Consider the following 21,809-nt stretch of genomic DNA (forward strand, 5'->3'; position numbering starts at 1 on the left):
TTGAAAAAAAAAAATCAAATTGCTTCCTGTACTGTACATCTTGATTTATAGTGTATTCTTAATCTTCATTGAGGTAATAACAGTATGAGGTATCTATGTCACTGATGACTGACATTTTATTATAACAAGCATTAACATCACTGAATCATTGACTAATATATTAAATTGGATGGCCAGCTCAACTGAGCTGAAACTGCAAATAGATTCATGTCCGGTGGTTGTACTATAGGCTATACTCTACAAAGTGTGCCGACAAGTTTGCTAATGCAAAACGAGTGTTCAGTATAAACACAATTATTTTCTGCCTACCTGTGGGAATTGCCTCAATTCTGGCTGGCTGCTCTCCAAAAAATGTGGTTGATCAGCCACATTCACAGGAATTAATCATGAATCAAATGAACCGGTCCTCAGTGTATTCATTGCAGTTGGACAGCTTGCAAGAATTAGAAGAATCATCCTCCCACTCTAATTCCAGATACTGGGGTTTCAAAGAAAAAGCAACTTTCATCATCATCAATCACTACACAAAGTAAAGAGGATGCACTCAGTAAACTTGTCCAATTTCTTCACACGGTCATTGTAAAATTAAAGAGAAGGTACACTGAATACCTCATTTGCACAAATGCTGTTTTCTTCTTAAATCCTCTTAAATCTACCTATTGTACTCACTGTTGCAGGCAGGCAAGGTTTCAACAGTAACTCCTTTTCCTGTTTGAATTCTTAAGCTTGGAATTCTTTAAATCAGTGGCCCTTGACAAATCAGGTTTTCATTATAACCAAAGTATACAACTTCCACCCTACTTTATTGATCTGAAAACATTCAAGGGAGCACTGTGCAGACAATTGGACCTTGAGAGTCACTGCAATGCCTCATTAAATAAACTTTTAGATTTGCTGCCACTGCTGTCAAAATGTGTATTGCCTCTAAATTTCACTATACAACATAACAATATCAGGCAAAATGGTTACAAATAGGTCAGATACACTCAATTAAACAGCTGCCCATTGGTAGAAGTTAGATTTTCAGAACATTTAATACAGTGCTTAAATGCAATGTTTTTGAATCAACTATGGATACACACATCCATTTAGAAATCATCTATGTTACGTTGTATTATACAATTTGTCATCAGTCTGCATTGTTGACAACATTTCCTGCAAATCAGAATGCATTGCCTTGGGGAGTAAGTTGCAGAAAATAATGTTTAAACACCAATGACATGCTCTATTTGATAATATGAGCTACCTGGTCACTTACCGTCTCTCTAATGCTCTCCTTTTTTCCCTTTCTCTGTATCTTCCTCTGCCTCCCCTGGGATGCCTGTATTGACAAGCTCAATATGAAACTCCAACAATTTATTTTATTGTTTTGATCTCGCACTTGTTATGAATTACCCATGTATGTTGCAGAAAATGTCACAGGAGTGTGGTGTATGAAATAACAATGCAGTTCACAGTGTGCAGTCTTGGCTGTTCTTTCCTCTTGTTGTCTAGCTTGGGTTGTGCCTGCTTCTCTCTTTGATGCTTGTATTGAAAAACACTAAGACATAAATTTGTTCTGTTTTTGTGCTTAGAAAGAATGGAGGTTTTTCACAGAATGCTCCAGAATTCTATTTTCCCCACCATGTTGGAAGGAACAACAGCTGCTATGTGTCAAACAAATGGTAATAAATGTGTGTCTTATTACTGGATATTGTAAACAAGTCGCAGTGCAACAGTAATTTGGGGCTTTTTCCAATGTTCCCTCTGCTTTACCAGTGTATACGGATTTTTTTTTTTTTTTCCTGCGATTGGTTATTGGTTGCAGGAGGCCATGTTGGGAAAGGGAACTACCCAGATATTCTCTCCCAAGCCTGTATAGCCAGTGGGCAAATTTGTGTAAAACAATTCTTCAAATACTAATGACATACACGACAGTATTTGATTATAAATTATTATAGCCCAGATTTGTATTTCTCACCTGGTCTTCTCTCTTTTCTCCCTGCCTTGCCTCCGGGCTCTATCATTCTTCCTAAATCTATCTGATCCTGTTTTAACAAGCGCTGGGAGGAAAAGCAAACAAGTATTTATTTGTTATGAATTCAACATTAACATTGAACATAAATATGACTTATTTAAGTATGCTAATGGACAGTTGTGTGTCTACAAGGACACAATAGACTGTTAATATAGTACAAAAGTAAGCTTTTCGGCTGATAAATAGCTTACCTTTTAGAGACAGGCTGATAGCGGTTTCCATTAGCAACCACATCCATAAACTTTCTTATTGTCTGCTCTCAACATGATGAGTCAACTTTATTTTTACATGTGCCATTTCCATCCAAGGATATATGCATGAAATGAAGAATAGGCTACTTTTTTTTTTTTTTTTTTTTTTTTTTTTTTTTTTAAGTAGTAAAACCGATTCAATCAATCCAGCCAGAGGCATGTAACAAATCTTTTCATTTTCAGACAACATCCAGAAATGTTGTTTTATAACATGAGCTTTATTTATGATCAGATGGAAAAAATCACCTTCAAAAGATACATGCAAATACAGCCTTCAGTCAATCACAGTAAAAGGTATTTTTGCACAGTGTTCTGTGGTTTTAGAGAAATGTCCTTGGCTTGGAGGGCATGCTTGTATCCAGCTATGGTAAAACAATATACTGACAATATAACAAAGTTTATCCTTTATCCACACTTTAGTGACATGAACAAAGACAAGCAGTTAACAGATAGGATATCTGTTTTTTTCCTGTTCAATAACATACCGTATAAACAATAATTTTCTAAACAATACGAACCTAGAGTGAATAAATGTAATATTAAAGAAATATATTCAAGAAAATATGAACAGTTATAAACAACAACCATCCATCGTATGAGCTGCATGAACCCTACAGCTACTTGTAACTATTAGTATTGTATATAGTGTTATAGTTTTCTTTGTGTAATTTAAACTTTCATAGATTACTAGAATAAGGATACATTTGCTGTTTGAGCCTTTGTTGATTATTATGAAAAATACCATGAAAAAAACAACAAAATTATACATTTCTAATTACAGTATTTCCAGATTAGAGTATGAAATGTAAATGAAATAAGGTAGTTACCTGACTAATTATGTTTGTTATTTTTTTACTTGTAATTTTTTTAAAAGTGTTGCTAATATAGAATTTTACAATCTCGGTCACGTTGTGTACAACGACTTTCACTCTCCTTAGCAATATTTAAGATATGTCACAGCCTTTTAGGAACACATACAGTGTGATGACAAAATCTATTAATTTAATTAATCAATTTTAATTTTACCTTATTTTTTACCTTATTTTTGAAGTTAAGAGCCACTTGTCACTCCCCTCACAAACACCTGGCTAGACATTATCAGTCTTCTTCCAGGAAAATGAATATGCAAAATTACAGCTTTCTTTTTCTCTGAATGAAGACATTTCTTTAATCTCATTTAGAATTTGTTTGTCCTATTAAATACAGTCAATTATAAACATCTTCATTACAAATTACCTTATGCTATGAACTGCACAACCTGTCTAAAGTAGTAATGAGAAGATTTACACTCTTCAGTATCCGTGTCTTTCTTCAGTATTGTGACTGTCAAGTGACAAACTGACTGTGAAGCACAAACAAACCCCACTTCCTTCTCTGAGTTCAAGAGAAAAGTCAAGTTGCTTTGAGTGCAGTGTTTTTCTTCAGTACATGGTAAATATGTAGCCGAATGGTACTGAAGAAAAGCAGGATTTGGAACTTTCCTTGCTGGCACTGATGTCATTGCTCCTTATAGAATTACATGTATTTTATCACATTCAATATAATATACAGTATGTTTTAAGGATATCTTTTTCTGATTGTGTACATGTTATAGTTTCTTATTTTGAGGGAGTGTTCAGGACTGAAACATTCCACACTTTGAGAACCACAGGAAATACATGATCAGTAGTCTGATGTATATTCACTGGACAGGGTGCACAAAACAGTGGAGAGGCAAAGTATAGATTAGGTTTTCGGGTAGGTGCCAGGTTGTCTAATATAATTTTTAAGGTATTAACCTAATATTAACCTTTGCATAATGTGAAAACATAATTCTTATATAACTATTAGCTTATTACCTTGTTATTCACCGTCATCTACTTTTCATTATTCCTCATTTTTAGCTTTCTCTGTTAGTACCCTCATGTTTTTGACCCATTATTACCCCATGAAAAGGGTAAAAAAACACAACATATTATTGCATTGTTACTTTGCTATAATTTATTTAATACAGTATTTCCTGCTTTATATAATCTAACTTTTCAACCTACTCTCTATCTATGCTTCTCTTGATATTTATTCAATAGTGTAGGACAGCTGAGAAAAAAAGAATATTTTAGAATATCCAGGGAAAGTGTATGTTTGTAAACTAAAGTGTACCAAATATTCCTTGGTTCACTGTAGTTCACATAACTCAGTTGGTAAAAGGAAAAACAAATTAAATATTTGTACCTTTTTATTTTTTTCAAAAAATTTAAATGTGGTTTTCTAGCTAGATGAATATTTCAAGCAGAAAAGCTTTGATAGAGTGCATTTGAGAGTTGGTGCATGTTGTGTCTCTGTACAATGGGCTCATGCTTGGAGCACTTTGGCTAGAGTGGCAGAGAGAGAATGGCCTCCGTCCAGCTGAGATAATGGAATTGGTGTGTTCTCCCTGAGCTGTGCTCCTGGCTGGAGTTAATTCTGTTAATAGCAGGAGCTTCTACAGTCAAACCCTTTCCCTGGCTTGGGCAGTGCTCAGAGAGCACAAGAGGTAGCTTCTGTAAGATGGGTGATGGATGTATAATGGATTAACTGGAAAGTGGCGCATACAGCTTACAATTGTTCTTGAAGCTGCTAATGTGTAATCATAAAAGGACTTGGCTGTCCATATTTAAATCCAAGTGCTATTCATGCAAGGCCAATGGTACACCGTCATTCCTGCTTTGAGAGCTTCACTCACAGTGCAGCACCATTAATATCAGAAGCTTTTTGACAAGTCAAGATTATTTGTATAGCGTAGTATAACCTACAATGTCTCCTCAGGGTTTACATCAGCAACAGTGACCCAACCTGCCCATGATCATAGGGACAACTCCCCAAAACGCTTAACACATAAGGAGAATTGAGAAAAGAAGCTATTTAAAGAAGTTTCCCATCCACAGATAGCTGAGGATGCAATCAGAGCTGTAGATGACCCCTGCAAAAATTTACTTTACCCTTGCAGTATATTGACATTGATTCTGGACAGATAACTTGAAGGCTTAACTTTCAAATAGGATTTACATCTTTCTCATAACCCCAATCACAGATCTATTTTACTGTCATGACTGTCATCATGAATTTAATGTCTATAGCAGCAAAATGAATGAAAAATGTTGAGCTGTATATAACCAAAGTCGATTTTAGATCAGAGCAAAACAGAACTGAAAACAATTAAGATTAGCAGCTTTAACCTTCATTATCTGTGTGAATTGGTAAATTACAATTCAAACACAGTTAAAGGTCATGACCTTTAATTGGCCCTGATACAAATTTGTGTGCCTCCATCCCCCCACAGAGACAAAATCTCTCCTCCGTCATGCATCTCTATAAAACTATTGCAGGCATTAAAGGTGTAGTGTGTAGAATTTAGTGGCATCTAGCGGAACTATGGAGTGAAATTTGTTTCATAATGATTTGTGTGAACAGATCGACAATCTGTGTGTAAATGTGTAATCTGTAAATATAAACACCTTCCACAAATACAAAAAAAGATTTGTAAACTCACAAAAATATTTTGCAAATATAAAACATATCTGCAAATACAAAAACATCTGTGAGTACATTAAATTAATTTACAAATAAATGAAAAGCATTAGTGAATATCTTCCTAACATTTACAACTTTCCAACAGGCATTTGTGAACTCAGTTTTTATTTGTGAATTGAAAACATTTGTGGATCTCAGCTCTACGCATGTGGATTTGCTTTTTACACACATGGAGTTTTGAAACAAATTTTCTGACGAAAATCCACTCGTGTCACTCGGTCATTGTCGGATAGCACGTTATTGCCTGCTGATGACGTCATTTCCGCATTTCAAAGAGCACGCAGTCTTTCTATGAGCTGTTTTTTGTGTTGTTTCTTTTTTATAATCAGCGATAAGTAACGTGCATTCATTGTTTTATGTTAATACCATACAGTGAGTATTAGTGTATGTTTATTTGCGCTATGTATATTATCTAGCACACACTTTCGTATACATTTCTGTTTGAGTATGAAAGGCACAAGGATGCTTGTGGACAACGTTCAGTTCTCTAAAGCGGTGGTTTGGCTGCTTCTTCAGTTAGAAGTTATCAGCCACCTCATCCTTTATATTTTTCATTCATTCTTTCAGATGGGTAAAAGTCACAAAGCACTTCACATCTTATTAGTAGTGTACTCTTACTAATGTAGTTGTAATGTCTGTTTGAACCGCAGATCTACATGCATAGAACTGAGATCCATAAATGTTTTTTCGATTCACAAATAAAAACTGAGTTCACAAATGCCTGTTGGAAAGTTGTAAATGTTAGGAAGATATTTACGAATGCTTTTCATTTATTTGTAAATTAATGTGTAATGTATTCACAGATATTTTTTTATTTGTGGAATTTGTTTGTGTATTTGCAGATCTGTTTTATATTTGCAAAATATTTTTGTGAGTTTACAAATATTTTTTTTGTATTTGTGGAAGGTGTTTATATTTACAGATTTCACATTTACACACAGATTGTCGATCTGTTCACACACATCATTATGAAACAAATCTCATTCCATACAGAACAGACCTGCAGAAATGGAATAAAATATTCATAAGTATGTTTTAAGTGGTGTATAATTACCTGAAAATAAGAATTGTTGTGTCCGTTAGGTCGTTACCTTAGAATGAGCCCTTTATATCTACATAGGGAGCGGGTCCTCTTTCATGGAGCCCACTATATTGCACCTCCATGTTCCTACAGTAGCCGAGAACAGACAAACCAAACACTCGCTCTAGAGTGGGCATTTTGCAAGTTTCGCGGCCACCATAGGTTCTCCTACACACTTGGGAGGGGAGGGTGAGGTGGAGATTGCAATCTGCTACCTCACTGCTAGATGCCACTATATCCTACACACTGGTGCTTTAAGTAAAGTGCAGCTTAAGATAAGTATAGTGTACTTTTCAAAATTGCTATAATACCATATAAAATATATACCAATGACGTTATCTGTAAATGCCTCTTCTTGTGTTTCTGGTGTTAGGTTTGATGTTTAAATGCACCTGCAATGTTTATTTTGATCAAATTTACAGGTACTGAAAGGCACCACACTGAACTGCATGGGTGTTTCTCACTTACTTTTGTATTAGTAAAAGTCAGTCAAACCAGAGAAAGACAAAGCAAATAGATTTCTACAGCTGAGCCAACATCCAGACATATTTCTGTGAAGATGTGACAGCCATGACACTTTGATTGAGCATGATTACCTGAATATCGGCAGTGAATAATATGGACTCCTTCTGTCGACCTGGTTCTTACAGTAACATTGCAAATCTCCTCTTTTGTTCTCTGGTTCATAATGTAAAAGTGCATTAAAATGCATGATGTGGTTGCCATAAATACATATCAATGACAAATGCCAGCTGGGTAGATTAGTGTGCAGTTTTGATCGCTGTCAAACCCATCCTCCATCAGCGAGAGCAGAAGCTATAAATGAGGCTCATTGTTTTGGGCTTAGGTCAGAATATGAATTCTGCATGATGTGTACACACTAGAGAAGAAATCTCCCATAATCTTCACCTCGAGTTAATTACTGCAGACAAACATTATGGATCGCCAGAGACTCTTATCACTGACTGCTTGAAATACAGAGGAGATTTGCCCCACATCTGATATGATTTTAAACTCTAAGTAATCTTTGCAACAAAACAATCTGTTTGCCCTATTGTCAAATTTATCCCTTTTTCATGAGCCGATCTGAAGATGATGGATGTACATTCTCTCTAATTACAGCAATTATTACTCAGTGATGATAAAACAAGCTCTCAAACAATTACCCCTTCTCCCCTTCCTCTCTTTGTCTCTCCCTCACACAGTCTCTGTAGAAATATGTCACTGCACAAATATATGTTGGCCATTTATACCAGCTAATAAGGAAAAACTACAAGTATATCATTCATTATATTGCACACCAACATAGAAACTAAACAAGACCAGCACCAGGGAGCTAAGTTACTTCCTGCTGAGCACAAGATGTTGGGATGGTGACACTCTCTATTATGCCAAATTTACAAGACTGCTGACTAAACTTGTGCTTATGCCGTACATACACAGAAAAATATACTGCCTGGATTGCAGAGAGGCACCCACCTTTAAAAAACTGTACTGTAGGACTTTACTGACTCTACTGTCACTGCAGAGTCCTTATTCTTTGTGCTTTATTTGTACATATAATAAAATAAAACAAAAGAGAAGAGATATACAAGAGCAAAAATGCACAGGTGGGATGAAAAAAAACCCTGAGGGCTCGTAAAAAGAACCCATCTAACATTGAAATTGAAGACAGCTGTATAGGCTTGCTACAATTTACAGACAAATATTTTTAAAATGTTTAAAAGAGAGAATAAAATACAATTCCAAACATGAAAAACAACAAAAAGGAAAAAGAAATAAATACAAGGATTACAATCACATATATTTGCACTGCTTTCATACACTGTTATCATACCTCATTTACTATATAGTACTGTACTCCTTCAAGAGAAGCTGTTTAAGATCCTCTCCAGGGTTTGAAATAATAGAGCAGTATGAGCATTCCAGCTAGAGTCAGTGACCATTCTGACAATTTTTTTTTGTAATAAAAAGATGGAATAGAGACTGGTTTTACATGTGCTTGCCCGTACTATACTGCCATAAGAAATGAAAGTATAAATCATAGAATAATATAGATCCAGAAAGTTTTTCTGGACAAAATATATCTTACTCTCCATAAAATACCAATATTTTTTGCCACTTCATTGGACACATAATAGAGGTGTCTTTTCCAAATATGCTGATCTTCAATGATTACGTCTAAGAACTTAACATGGGAAACATATTCAAGCATATTATTAGCTATGAAAATGAGGCAAAGATGATCTGATAGGGTTCTATTTTTAGGCTTGAAGATCATATAAGCACTCTTTTTAACATTAAGGGATAGTTATCTAGAACATTGTTCATACGGGTTATCAACCTATGTTCATCTTTATATGTAAGAAAAATATTGTTATCGTCAGCATATAAAATAAAAAGCACTTCTTTTGAAATCAAATGCAAATCATTGATGTATATAAGAAATAAAAGAGGACCTAGTATGGAACCTTGTGGAACACCACACTGTATGTGGCTGTATGGTTCTGTTCCAAATGACACATTGTTTCCTGTTAAACAGATAGCTTTTAAATCCATTAAGTTCAGTACCAATAACACCATGGGCTTGAAGCTTATTTAATAATATATTATGGTCTACAGTGTCAAAAGCTTTTGACAAATCAATAAATACTCCAATTGTAAATTCTTTGTTATCTAAAGCTGTAGCTATTCTGTCAGCTGATTAGACCAATGCCACAGAGGTAGAATGCTTTTCATGAAATACAAATTGATAGTCATACAGTAACTAAAATACATTCCTATTTACAGCGATAGCTGTGGTGGGAAGTTGTAGGATATGTGTACCCACACTCGCAGTTGGGAGCTACCAAGTACAAACATTACAGCCTTGTCTTGTTGGCCCCAGAGCAGATCTACTACTGCAGTTTTTCCATGCCTTGTTTAATGCCCTGCTTCAGGGCATTTCAGCTATGTTGGATGGCAGAGGTGAGGTCACTCCTCTATCAGCCTCCTCACCAGATGTGCTACTGCTGAAGCAGCACCATTTCTTAGCTTGTACTTTAACACTGAGTATTGGCATACCATGCTTAACTGAAAAACATCATACTATGACATTGCACGTTTTTTACACAATTTGTTCTCAATAGGCAATATCACCCATTACATTTTGATGTGAAAAGAGATGTTTGAAAAACAATACTGAAGAAGTGACTAAGAATATTTGGATTCTCATCAAAGTGCTCTCCTCCAGTTAGTCTCTGTCTCCAGCCAGCATTTTGTGTGCCACATGGCAGAGAGTGTTGATGGCCTGTGGGGGAGTAAAAAGTGAGTACAATGGACAAAGGCATGTGTGGCACCTCACATCCATTTCTTCTCTTCCTTGCAGCTATTATTGTATGAAAGTGCTTTCGACAGCTTTTGCACTGCACCATGCATTCTCAAACAATAGGAAACTTACCTGCCTTTTTTCACATGGATAAAATGATGCCTGCTAAATAAAATAGAAGATCCATATCAGCAAGGATTAGGAATGAAAGATACCCTTAGATCTTGAAACTCACGTTTTACATTCATCAATTTCGTACTGTATAATGACTTACAATAAATGGATTCAGGTATCTGGTTTTGCACTGAAACGCTGCATTATAATACCTAATCAGTCTGGTGATTGGTAATTACTTCATCATGACTATAGAGTGCCATTGTGTCCAAGATAAACATACTAATATATAACATGGGATAACTATTACATGACATTGTTCGTAATCTAGTACTATTACATGCATGATGGTAGTTGGCTGCAACTAATGGTTACTTTCATCAGATTAATAAAGTAACAGATTATCCATTGAGTCCATAAAATGTCAAAATGTTGTGAAAATGCACATCACAAGTGGCCAGAGCCCAAGGTGACATCTTTAAAATACTTGTTTTGTCCAACCAATACTCAAAACGTAAGAAAGATAAGAAAAAAAGCAGCAAATCCTCAGATTTGAGAAGCAGGAGCCAAAGATGATTCTGCATTTTTATAGTCATAATTAATTATAAAAAGTGGTTTCTGATTATGTTTGTGTGGGTTGAATATCAGGTGCATAATTACTCCAGCATTAGTAGCTTAAATAGACTGCATTTGGTACTGTACATGTGTTGTTGCATTGATAAATAATTTCTGTCAGATTCCATAAACATTTGAAATGTATTTGGGAATTGAATCAATTCAAACATGACTAAAATTAACATTGAGGGCATGGTTATTTTCTTGGTAATGAGGACATACTCAATAATATACCCTAATACAGATAATCTCGAGTGGCACTGAAATTGTTGAATCAGGCCAGTAAAATCTTTATTTCTCTACCTCCTCTAGCAATATTGACAGAGAAGACAAGATAATTTTTAAAAGCTATGTTGCCTGTTTTTTTTTTTATTTGTTTGTTTGTTCTTTGTTTCTTTGTTTTTTAATTCTTGGGCATAATTCTCTCACTCCACTTCTATAATATAGGCTAAAGAACAAATTTGAGGATTTACAGAGTACAGCTGTACTGGATCTTTGAACCCAGATGGATGGACTGAGCTTCACCCATGCTTTTCTCCCAGTATATACTGTATTGCAGCCCAGATTGTGAAGGATTAAAAGATTTGCCATGTGTCCTTCTTTCAGCATTCAAGGTTCGTGTCTTATGTTGCAAATATTCTTGAGTTTCTAATGCTGGAATGGAGATAACATGTCTAATATCATTTCAGACATTTGATTAAATAATAACTCGCCACTGGTATGTTTATGATGGAAGCTAAACTAATATAGCATAATAGTAGGCTGGACACCATAATACATTTTCTATGGTCATTGGATGCCAAGATGTAAACTGCTGTCCGAGGCCTTGAGATTCACCTCTAGCCTAATCACACCATTAGTGTTTTCCCCCCCGTGCAAATGTGCCTGTTGATGGGCTGTCTAATGTGAGAGCTGTGGCCAAGCCTGAAAGGAGTCATCCACTCGCCTCGTTTGGTCGCTTCATTGCACACTGGGAAATATTTCATGAGGTCTAAGTGACTAAAACACACAGTGAGCATTTTTTATCAGATCTTTACATTTTAATATGTTTGAGGTATTTAAAAAGTTTGAAGTTAAGGAAAGAGACTTGCTTTCTGCACACTTGAGGTCTTCTTTGTCAGGGGCTTAGATTTCTGAGGCACACAGTTATGAATGTATGCCAGTGATGTCAATGATGATGATATTTACAAGCTGGCCTTATTAAACCTTTGTTAGTGCTTATCTGCTGCTTTTGAAATAATTGGAAATCATAAAAGCAGCCCAAAGCAACTGACAGATTGTATCTGTATCAGTTGTATTACAGTAAGTGTTGATAAAAATGATTCACAAACCAATTAAGACAACATTGTGACACTGGTAGAAATGACAGACCACAATAAATAGTATGTTCACATCAGCTTTGTTTCGTTTTAAAGGATTATTAAAATTTATAACAACTTGAGTATCATTTTCTCAGATTGCTCATTGTATTTATATACTATGAGAACACTACTCACCAAAATAGTTGTTAGGCTCTGGGAGCAGAGGGACATCACTGAGACTGAGACTGACAGCACAAAAAAAAAAATCATTCAGTCAGATTATCTATACTGCTTTATTTATTATTATTACTTGATTTATTATTTATTTATTTATTTATTATTATTATTTCGTTTTCAAACATATAACCCACAAAAAGGTTGATCAGCAAACATGCATTAAAAAGAAACAAAAGTTAATGAATACAAATAACTACATAAATAAGTCAGAGGACCAAAACTAGAGTACAAGTACAAGTAACATGAATTTAAGCTATGCAAGTAATATGTTTTGGTGTCACACGAGGCTGAGCTACAAAGATAAATGTATCTTTATGATCAATTAACATAGTTAATTAGTGATATGGCACTGATATGGCTGAATCTTCCCATCAAGGAAAAGGTTGCCTTCAGAGTGGAGGGCTCACCTACAACAAATAATGATGGGCAGTAGGGGATTTCCTGATAAGTGATTGATCATGTTTCTCTCAAGACATATTTTCTGTTGCATATCAACAGTACATAAATATAATTTCTAGCAGTCAGAATTACTATATGAGGCCACTTGGGGTATAAGTCTCAAGGAGGAATGTTTTGTTGGTAAGCATGAGGTTTGACATTAAGTAACTCCAAACCTGTGTGCTGTCAACTTTTCATCACATTAATTCCATCCTTAGGGGACAGAGATGACTCACTAAAGTCATGGCTTGTGACTCTATTCGCCAACCTTGTCACCTTGGGAGCTGGCCTTTAGTGAAAAAAAAGTATAGACATGCTCCATCATAGAATGCACAAATGGTTGAAGGCAAGTAGGCGGCGTCTGGACACAGCATCAGGCAAGAAAGTCTGCAAAATATGATAGCAACTTACAATGTGTCACACAGTCTGGCATTGGCACATAGGGCCAATTCCAATAAACCCTTAACCCTACCACTTGCCCCTACCCCTCAGTTTTGTGCGTTCACGCATAGGGGTAGGGATGTCCCGATTCTTGTTGAGGTAGAGGGGAAGGGTGAAGTGCTAGGGCTATATGGCCCTCCAAGGTTTTTCAAAGGCACACTCCAAAGTGGGTGCTACAAGAAATCTCCCAGAATGCCTTGCAAATCATCGGCAAGATGGCAGGGAACACTTCACAGGAAATGAAAGAAAACCATAAATGTAAGTAAATAAAGTTGGTAAATAAAGATTTAAAAACTATGATAACCATCAGAAATGTCGTTTAGATGTATTTTTTTATAACAAACATAATAATACAATTATTGCCATAGTAAGGAGGCAAAGCAGAAAAACACCACCTAAAACATTTTCTGGCTATTTTCAGTATGATTGACCTGTCCTGCCATGCCCAACAAAATTAACATATATGTTGTTTGGTTAATCTGGGTTTATCACCCTGTAGTTTATAGTAATTGCAAGCAATAGCATCGGTTTCTTTGAAATCTGAACAACGCTACAATAATATCCCTATGTTCCATCATCGCAGGGACTCCTCAGCAAACCAGACAGCTGATCTGGTTCAGAGCAGATAATGAGCAGCATTTTCAGAAGTCTAAAAGTGCTGCCAAACCACTTTGAGAGTGAGTCATTTGTTTTAAAGTTGCTTTACTGCACACAAACGTCTGTGTTTTGTTCTTGTTTTTTTCATTCTGTTAACATTACTATTAATTTTTGTTATAATACAGGACATTGATCAAAGAATGCCTATAGCCCATGCAAGAGAAATCACCACAGCTGAAGGTGGCATTTTGAGATTTCCTGGCAACAAACTCGTCGCATCTGTCACTGACGACTACTGATGACGTTTCCAGGTCTTGAAGGGTTGTCCCATTCCCTAGGGGAATATTTCAACCACTACCCCTTGTAACTCTGTTGCAAGGGGCAAGGGGCACTCGAAAAAGAAGGGTAGGGGTAGGGGTGAAAATAAAGAAATGGGATTGGCCCATAGACTCCCCTAATGCTATCCACAGAGGGACACACATGCCAATTCACCCAGCAAATACGAATGAAGTCATGTGCATCAGCAGCTCATCATGTGTTTCTAAATATGGTTGCTCTATATGAGAGGAAAAAGTCAGTAAAGCTTTCTTGCACAGGGACCAGAACCAGGAGGGGGGACCCACAGGCCCTCCACATTGAAGAGGCAATCAGACTGCCTGGCTGAAGTATAAGTGTTTAAATAAACTGCTGATCACTGGCTGATCTCATCCTTGATCACCAAATGATCTACAGTATTATAGATCTGCTGCCAGGGTCACAGTCTGCGACTGAAAGGAAATGACAGGAACATAAAATTAGGCAACAATCTGTTTAATGGTGAAAGAACAGCCATGACAACAGCTATCATCTACATGTTTTCACTAAAGACTATATGCTAACTGAAGAACTCAGGCTCAGATATTGAAATAAACAAGAAAAGTTTAACACTCTTACACTAGAAAAGTAATGAGAAGTTTGGGTTAGGAGACAAAAAAAAGTTTTGCAAGCAAAGGTGAGGGGAGCCATAGGGGACAGCTGTACTGTAGCTGTTAGATGTTGAGTTTCAGAGTGCTCTTTAGGTCTGTTCAGGCTGCAGACTGGCTTTTGCAGTCAGTTAATTCATATTTTCTTATTTTTATTTTTGTCTTCTTCAATCAACTCTCGTCCTAAATAATGGTCATCGTACAAAAAAAAATTATGTTATAACGTATACATTTATACTTGCATAAGTCATTGTGGTGTACATAATAATTGGAGTTAATAACATGATCATTTCATTATTTCTTATTAACATAATCTTATTATTGTAATGGTCCATTAGCAAATGGTTAGCCATTGTCTGTCATACTATGAATAAATTATCTAAAAGTAGAAATTATATTGTTTGTATAAATAAATAATAGTATAATATTATTGTTTAATAAATAATACTATAATATTATTGTAAAACAATACATATTTTCAGAATAATATGCTAATTGAGACTAAAAGCAAAAGTTAATTAGTGAAATTTAATTTATTTTTAGCATGTTGCAACCATCCCTGATTGTGTTGCAACGGCCCCCAGGGTTGGGGTCAGTTGCAACATCTGACTTCTTCTATTCAAATAAGTATTGTGAATTATATGTCATATGTAATCACCTTTAAATGGTATGGGTAATTAGCGAACAGATGTTAGTTTAATATATAAAAATTTGGTTGGTCTAATCCAAATAGTCTCTGAGAAATGCAAAATGTGTTACAACTGTCTCCAGTCTCCCCTACTTTTATCTAATTTATCCATGGTTGTTATTTGTTGTTGATTTTTGCCTCAGACGTCCATGCAACATTACTTTAGCCTTTGTTCCTCGTCAAATTTTAGCAAGTAAGCTTTTGGCAAAATGAGATCACTGAATCACTGAAATCTCTCCCTGAAGTCTTGGTAGCTAAAATAATATACTTAAGGCCCAGCATTATGACCGCACTGACAGCTTAATCATCTTGAGGCTACATCTGTGTTGAAGAACATTATACTATCTCACATTCCTTTTATTTGTTTCCAGTATTTTGGCAGTGACCTGGTATGTGGCATTATCTTTTTTTTTGTTGTTGCCATTTTTTTGATACTGGCAACTTCTTATTCTGTCCAATGCTCATATGTCTTCACCCATAACCATCTATGTCGCTGCAGTCTCTTCTTTTTCTGTTTCAATGTTTCATTCCCAGCACTTACTTTGTAGGCTGAGCATAGAAAGAACTATGAATGACACAGTTCTAACGAGATTTAAATTGCTGCAGCTGACTCTGATGTCTGAATTCCAAATTGGTTAAAGGGGTATCATCAAATTTCATAATGATTCATTAAATATAGCAAGGGTTTTTTCTATCAGGTGGTTTCAGCCCCAGGAGGGATGTTGAAACCACCTCTATGGATTGATCTGATATACTTACATCACCTACTATTGTTATATATTGATTGTTATAGTATAATCATGCATTAAAAATGGACATTTTTACAATTATGCTCTATACCATTATGCTCTATACTTAAAGGATAAGGCTGGTGATATTTTTGCATGATTGTATTGTAAACATATCCCATAGTAAGACCAAAAACAACAATGTGTCTTTCCATCTCTCAGTACTTCTCCACCCTGTCTGTAACTCTCAGCCCTATGCAAGGCTGAGTATGCTAAGTAACTAGTAAGCTAGTTCTTACTGAAGATGTAAATGTATAAAAATTGGTCACAAATACATGTTTGGGTTTTTTTTTAAAGTTCATTATTTTACAGGGGACCATTTTCACCTGTGGATTAATATGCTTTTAGTGCTCTAGTAAGTGTTTGCACAGTGTATGGAATTCATTCAAAATAAAAGAGTTGTTATGTTCACTGTTATGAAGAAATACATACTACAATTCATATTTGGGGTACCAGGGCCAATGCTGCAAGCCATTCAGTCCTTATATAACAGCAGTGAGAGCTGTGTCCGCTCTGGCATTAAGTCAGACTAGTCCTCAGTGGGTGTTGGACTCCACCAGGGTTGTCCCTTGTCACTGATTCTGTTTGTGATTTTCATGGACAGAATCTCAGGATTGCTTCTTTGCAGATGATGTTGTTCTTTTGGCTTCAACACACTGTGACCTCCAGCAGGCACTGGGACGGTTTGCAGCTGAATGTGAAGCGGCCAGGATAAGAGTCAGCACCTCCAAATCTGAGGCCATGGTGCTCTGCAGGAAAAAGGTGGACTGCTCCCTCTACGTTGGGAGTGAGTTGCTGCCCCAAGTGGAGGAGTTCCAAGTATCTCAGGGTCTTGTTCACGAATGAGGGTAAGATGGAGTGTGAGATTGACAGGCGGATTGGTGCAGCATCAGCAGTTATATGGGCATTGTACTGGACCGTTGTGGTGAAGAAAGAGCTGAGCCAGAAGGCAAAACTCTTAATTTACCAGTTGGTCTACGCCCCAACCCTCACCTATGGTCACAAGCTTTGGGTAATGACTGAAAGAATGAGATCGCGGACACAAGCACCAAAAATGAATTTCCTCCGGAGAGTGTCTGGGCTTAGCCTTAGAGACAGGATGAGGAGCTCGGACATCCAGGGGGAGCTTGGAGTAGAGCAGTTGCTCCTTCGCATCGAAAGGAGCCAGATGAGGTGGTCAGGATGCCTCCTGGATGCCCCCCTCTGGAGGTGTTCAAACTGGTAGGAAACGACCAATTTTTAGGGCGTTTTACAAAGAGGGTGGTGTACTTTGGTACAAAGTCTAAGAAAAAAGAGAAAAAAGTTGGTAAGTACCCACTCAGAAAATACAGGACAGAGAAACAGTAGTGTGTCAATTAATATATTAGGTTTTTTTTCCTAAAACTAGCTGCTGTGTAATTGTTAATTCTTTGGACATTTCTTTGAAAGGGTTATATAATTTGGTAGTATACCAGAAATGTGCTCATAATAGATTTTTTTGGAAACAACCTAATAATATGTAATATGTAGTTTGATACACAAACACAATGAAAAGTATTTTCATTTTCATAGTCTGATTTATTGAGAATACACTTTTTTCTGATCTTTCTAATAATTTGTACCACCTTCTCTGTAAAATTTCCTAAACATTAACTACTAAATGCCTGCAAATTACTCAGAAAGTTCCCCAGAAGGACATGTTAATAGGATCTTATATTTTATTTTTTTTTTAGTTATTTTTTTATTTTGGTCTTTTCATTAGATTTGTTGAAAATAATGGCCTAATACTTTAAGAGTTACATCACATTCACTGACTGCTGTTTGTGTTGAGAGCACATATGTGTGTTAATGGAGATGAAGTGTTGGTGAAAATTAAAAAGCAGGAGATTTACTGAAAATGCAAGGTTTTAAAAACATGCCTACTTGAATGAATTTATGTTTAAAAATAAAAATTAAACTCAAACTGAGGTGAGTGACAGTTAAAATTTGAAATAATAAATATGAAGTAACACCATAAAACCTGCAGCTGTTGCAGAAGAGGACATCCAAATTAAAGAGCGGCAGCGACTATTGAGTGACCATGCACCTTCCTAAGAGATAGGAGTTGTGTTTGATACTAAGTGGTTCACTAGGAAACACCACCTTCTGTTGTCCAACCATTATTATTTTCCCTCATATTTAGGCTACCTCATTTACTCTTATTTCCACATATAAATCATTTTTACTTGCTTTGTAGTCCTTCCTCTTGAACATAATAAAGTATTTAACATTTGTGTCTTCCCTTAAAAAAGAAGCACTCTACATCAGCAAAACTGCAATAACAGAAATAATTGAAGTACAACTTTAACACTGGCATTACAATATCATAATAACCTTATTTTATCAGAAACCTGATGAAATTAGACCATGAAGAAAAACTTGTAGAAAAAGAAAAAGGCTTCAATGGGACATCATCAAATTTAAGCAGCAGAAATGTGGGGCATTCATTACTGCAGTGCACTGCTGGAATATGACTTTGATGTGTATATGATGTGCGAGTAGAAAGGGAAAGAGGAAGTGATGCTGGAACGGTAACTACTCTGATAACAGAGCTGAAATCCTGTTGAGAGAGCCATCGCTTTTCATATTCTCCAATTACATGAGTCTCCTGCATGGCCATCATGAATCATAGAACAGATCATGATCCTTTAATGGAGACAATGAATTACTGACAAGTTGGACTTGGTTGTTTCCTGATCCTGTTATTCTGTGCTCAGTGGTATAAGCAATAGATTGAAACAATTTTGATTTTTCAATGAATGTGGTTTGCAAAGTGAAGTGAAGCACATGAAATTATGCTTTGATTGTAGACGTAATTGCAGAATGATGAACAATGAAGATGGGAAAATTCTGCAGCTAATGACATGGCAAGAAACTGAAAGGCAAATCGGTGTATTGTGAAAGGGTCGATGGAGAAGTGTGACTGGTTTGTAAATTTTTCAATGTATGACATACTGTACAATTCCAATTCAGTGCATGAAAAATATTCTTTAGGGATTCTCTGTTGTTATTTCATGTAAAAGTTTAATCAGAAAAATAACTTGTAACTATAGCTGTAAAATAAATATAGTGGAGTAGAAGTACAAAGTAGCATAAAAGGGAAATACTCAAGTAAAATACAAGTAAATTTAAGTTGTACTTAAGTCCACCACTGTGAAAACATATTGCACTAGATAAACTGCCCAGTCATAATTTGGGGAGTACAAACAGTGGGTTGTATATGAACATTTTCTTTGATAAAAAGCTACCTTTTATTGATCATCACACCTGATAGAACCATTTACCACGTACCTATACTGTTCTCATTCAAAATAACAGTCAAAAACCAAGATCACTGAGTTCACTAAGTTTTCTGAACAGAAACATGTCCTAAAAGGCCTTTTGGATATTTATCTCCAAATCTTTTTGTAAAGGTCACATATTCCCTATCTGAGATGCACAAAACTGCTTTTATGCTATCCTTATCTTCAACTAAAAGAACATCCTTATATCATTGCAGTTCTGATTTTGTGCCAGGTTTACTGCCTGTAGGTTATCCTTGCCTCAACTTTAGCCTGTATGGTCTGTCGTTTGACTGAATGATGTACTTTATGAATCATGTGGTCAGACTTCTGAACTGACGCACTGCATTTTGTCATCCTGACATCTCCATCCAAGCATACAAATGCCACAGTGTAAAATTTTGCCACAATGTGAAAATTGGAATTCACAGGAAAAAAAATGAGCAAGAACGTCAGTTGGAGTTTTACAAAATAACGCTCCAGAGATTGTTCTGTGGTTCAAGATGTCTAATTTCTCTAACTTGCAGACTGCTAGATGTGGAACAGATGTCTTCAGCTTGTTTCACTAGTTTTTTGTGTCTGCAGTCACTTAGGGCTTTCACATTTTGAGATCTTTCCAGTGTTGCTTTGCTGCATTTTGCATATTACCTGAAAATGTTTCAGTTGTTATTAGATAATGATAAGCACCATGCAAATTAAGTGTTACCAATTATCAGTCTAATACTAAAAGCTACCAGGAATGAACTGCATTCACACTAAAAAACATATTACACAGTTTTACAGCAAAGAGCATGTTTTCTAAAGAGTTATCATTTGTGTGATAAGTGTATAATACTAACATGTATTATTTACTCACCTGAAGAGCAGTGGCATAACGACACAGTGAAAAAGGACACAGTCACAGGCATGTCAGCAGATATAAATCAATCAGAAAGTACTGTATGTCTGTATTTCTGGGGTGATGCCTAACCTGATCCAGCTTTTTCCTACTGTGTCATTCCTGCTACCTAAACACTTGTTTCCGGAATTTGTTTTCCTTACAGTGTGATACGGGAATATGCGGAGAGACAGTATGTATTAGCAGTTTTGAATGGGGAAATCTGTTATGCGCCACTGACACTGTAAGACATGCAGTCAGCAAAACTGGCAAATCTTTTTGTGAGTGTCATAAAATCTCCCAGATATACTTTCAGGGTCACACAGCCACAGAAAGACTGTATATATTTTAGGAGAACTCGTGTAAGTGGGGGAAATCAGTGCCACTATGGATTTGATGGATACAAGACCTATGTTTCTCATACAATTTAAATGTTTTTTCAAATGTGAATTACTGCCATAAACCACACACCACCACACTCATGTCTTGTAAGTAATCACACCCCCTTCAAATAGCACTGAGTGATGTATGACTAAAAGTACCACTAAGAGGAAACAAGATGTTTTTTAGTGACGACACTGTTGTCTGGCAGAAGAGTGTGTTGCATCACTTCGTACAAGGCTGTCAAAAATCAGCATTGTGTCTATTGTGATTTTGTGACTGTCACAAATGCATAACATTTTGAACCAGACAACATCCACTCTGGATGGAAATGTCGTCTGATCAAATGGTTAAATAAAACAGTTGATTTGAGTTAGTGTGAAGGAATTAGTCTGTTTCAGACAATAGCAATCAGTTTTGTGTGTAATCCCACATCATTCCTTAATGTTCCTTAATATAAAAAACAAACATGATGTGTGTCGTCACCTCCTCCTCCGCCTGTCTTAAAGACCTTTTGTGTTCACAGAGGAAACCACATTTGAGTTCACTAGGAGTGGAGAGAGGAGGTGGGTATAAGCTGTTTGACAGAACCATGTAATATTTCACAATTTACCTGTCAGCTGTCAGAGCTTTAGTAGACATCTAGGGCTGCCTGTATACATGCATGCACCACTTTTCACACAGAAAATGGCTGACAGTTTATTTGGAGACTTAATCTTTTTAGCACTATAACCTGTTAGGTTCCACCAGAATTTTCATATAATGTAAGAATATGAATATGCATGTGTTAAAATATCTTTCTAAAAGTATGCTTTTTTAAATGGTCACACAAGTATAGCTTTACGCATTGTCACTTAAACTGTACA

General features: G+C 36.1%; 1 pseudogene; it reads left to right on the forward strand.

Moving 5' to 3' along the window:
* The first annotated feature begins 16,977 nt into the window (after positions 1-16,977).
* Positions 16,978-17,663, forward strand: LOC121910565 (annotated as a pseudogene).
* The last annotated feature ends 4,146 nt before the right edge of the window (positions 17,664-21,809 follow it).

The sequence above is a fragment of the Thunnus maccoyii genome, chromosome 13 (genome assembly GCF_910596095.1).
Source record: "Thunnus maccoyii chromosome 13, fThuMac1.1, whole genome shotgun sequence".
Classification (NCBI taxonomy): domain Eukaryota; kingdom Metazoa; phylum Chordata; class Actinopteri; order Scombriformes; family Scombridae; genus Thunnus; species Thunnus maccoyii.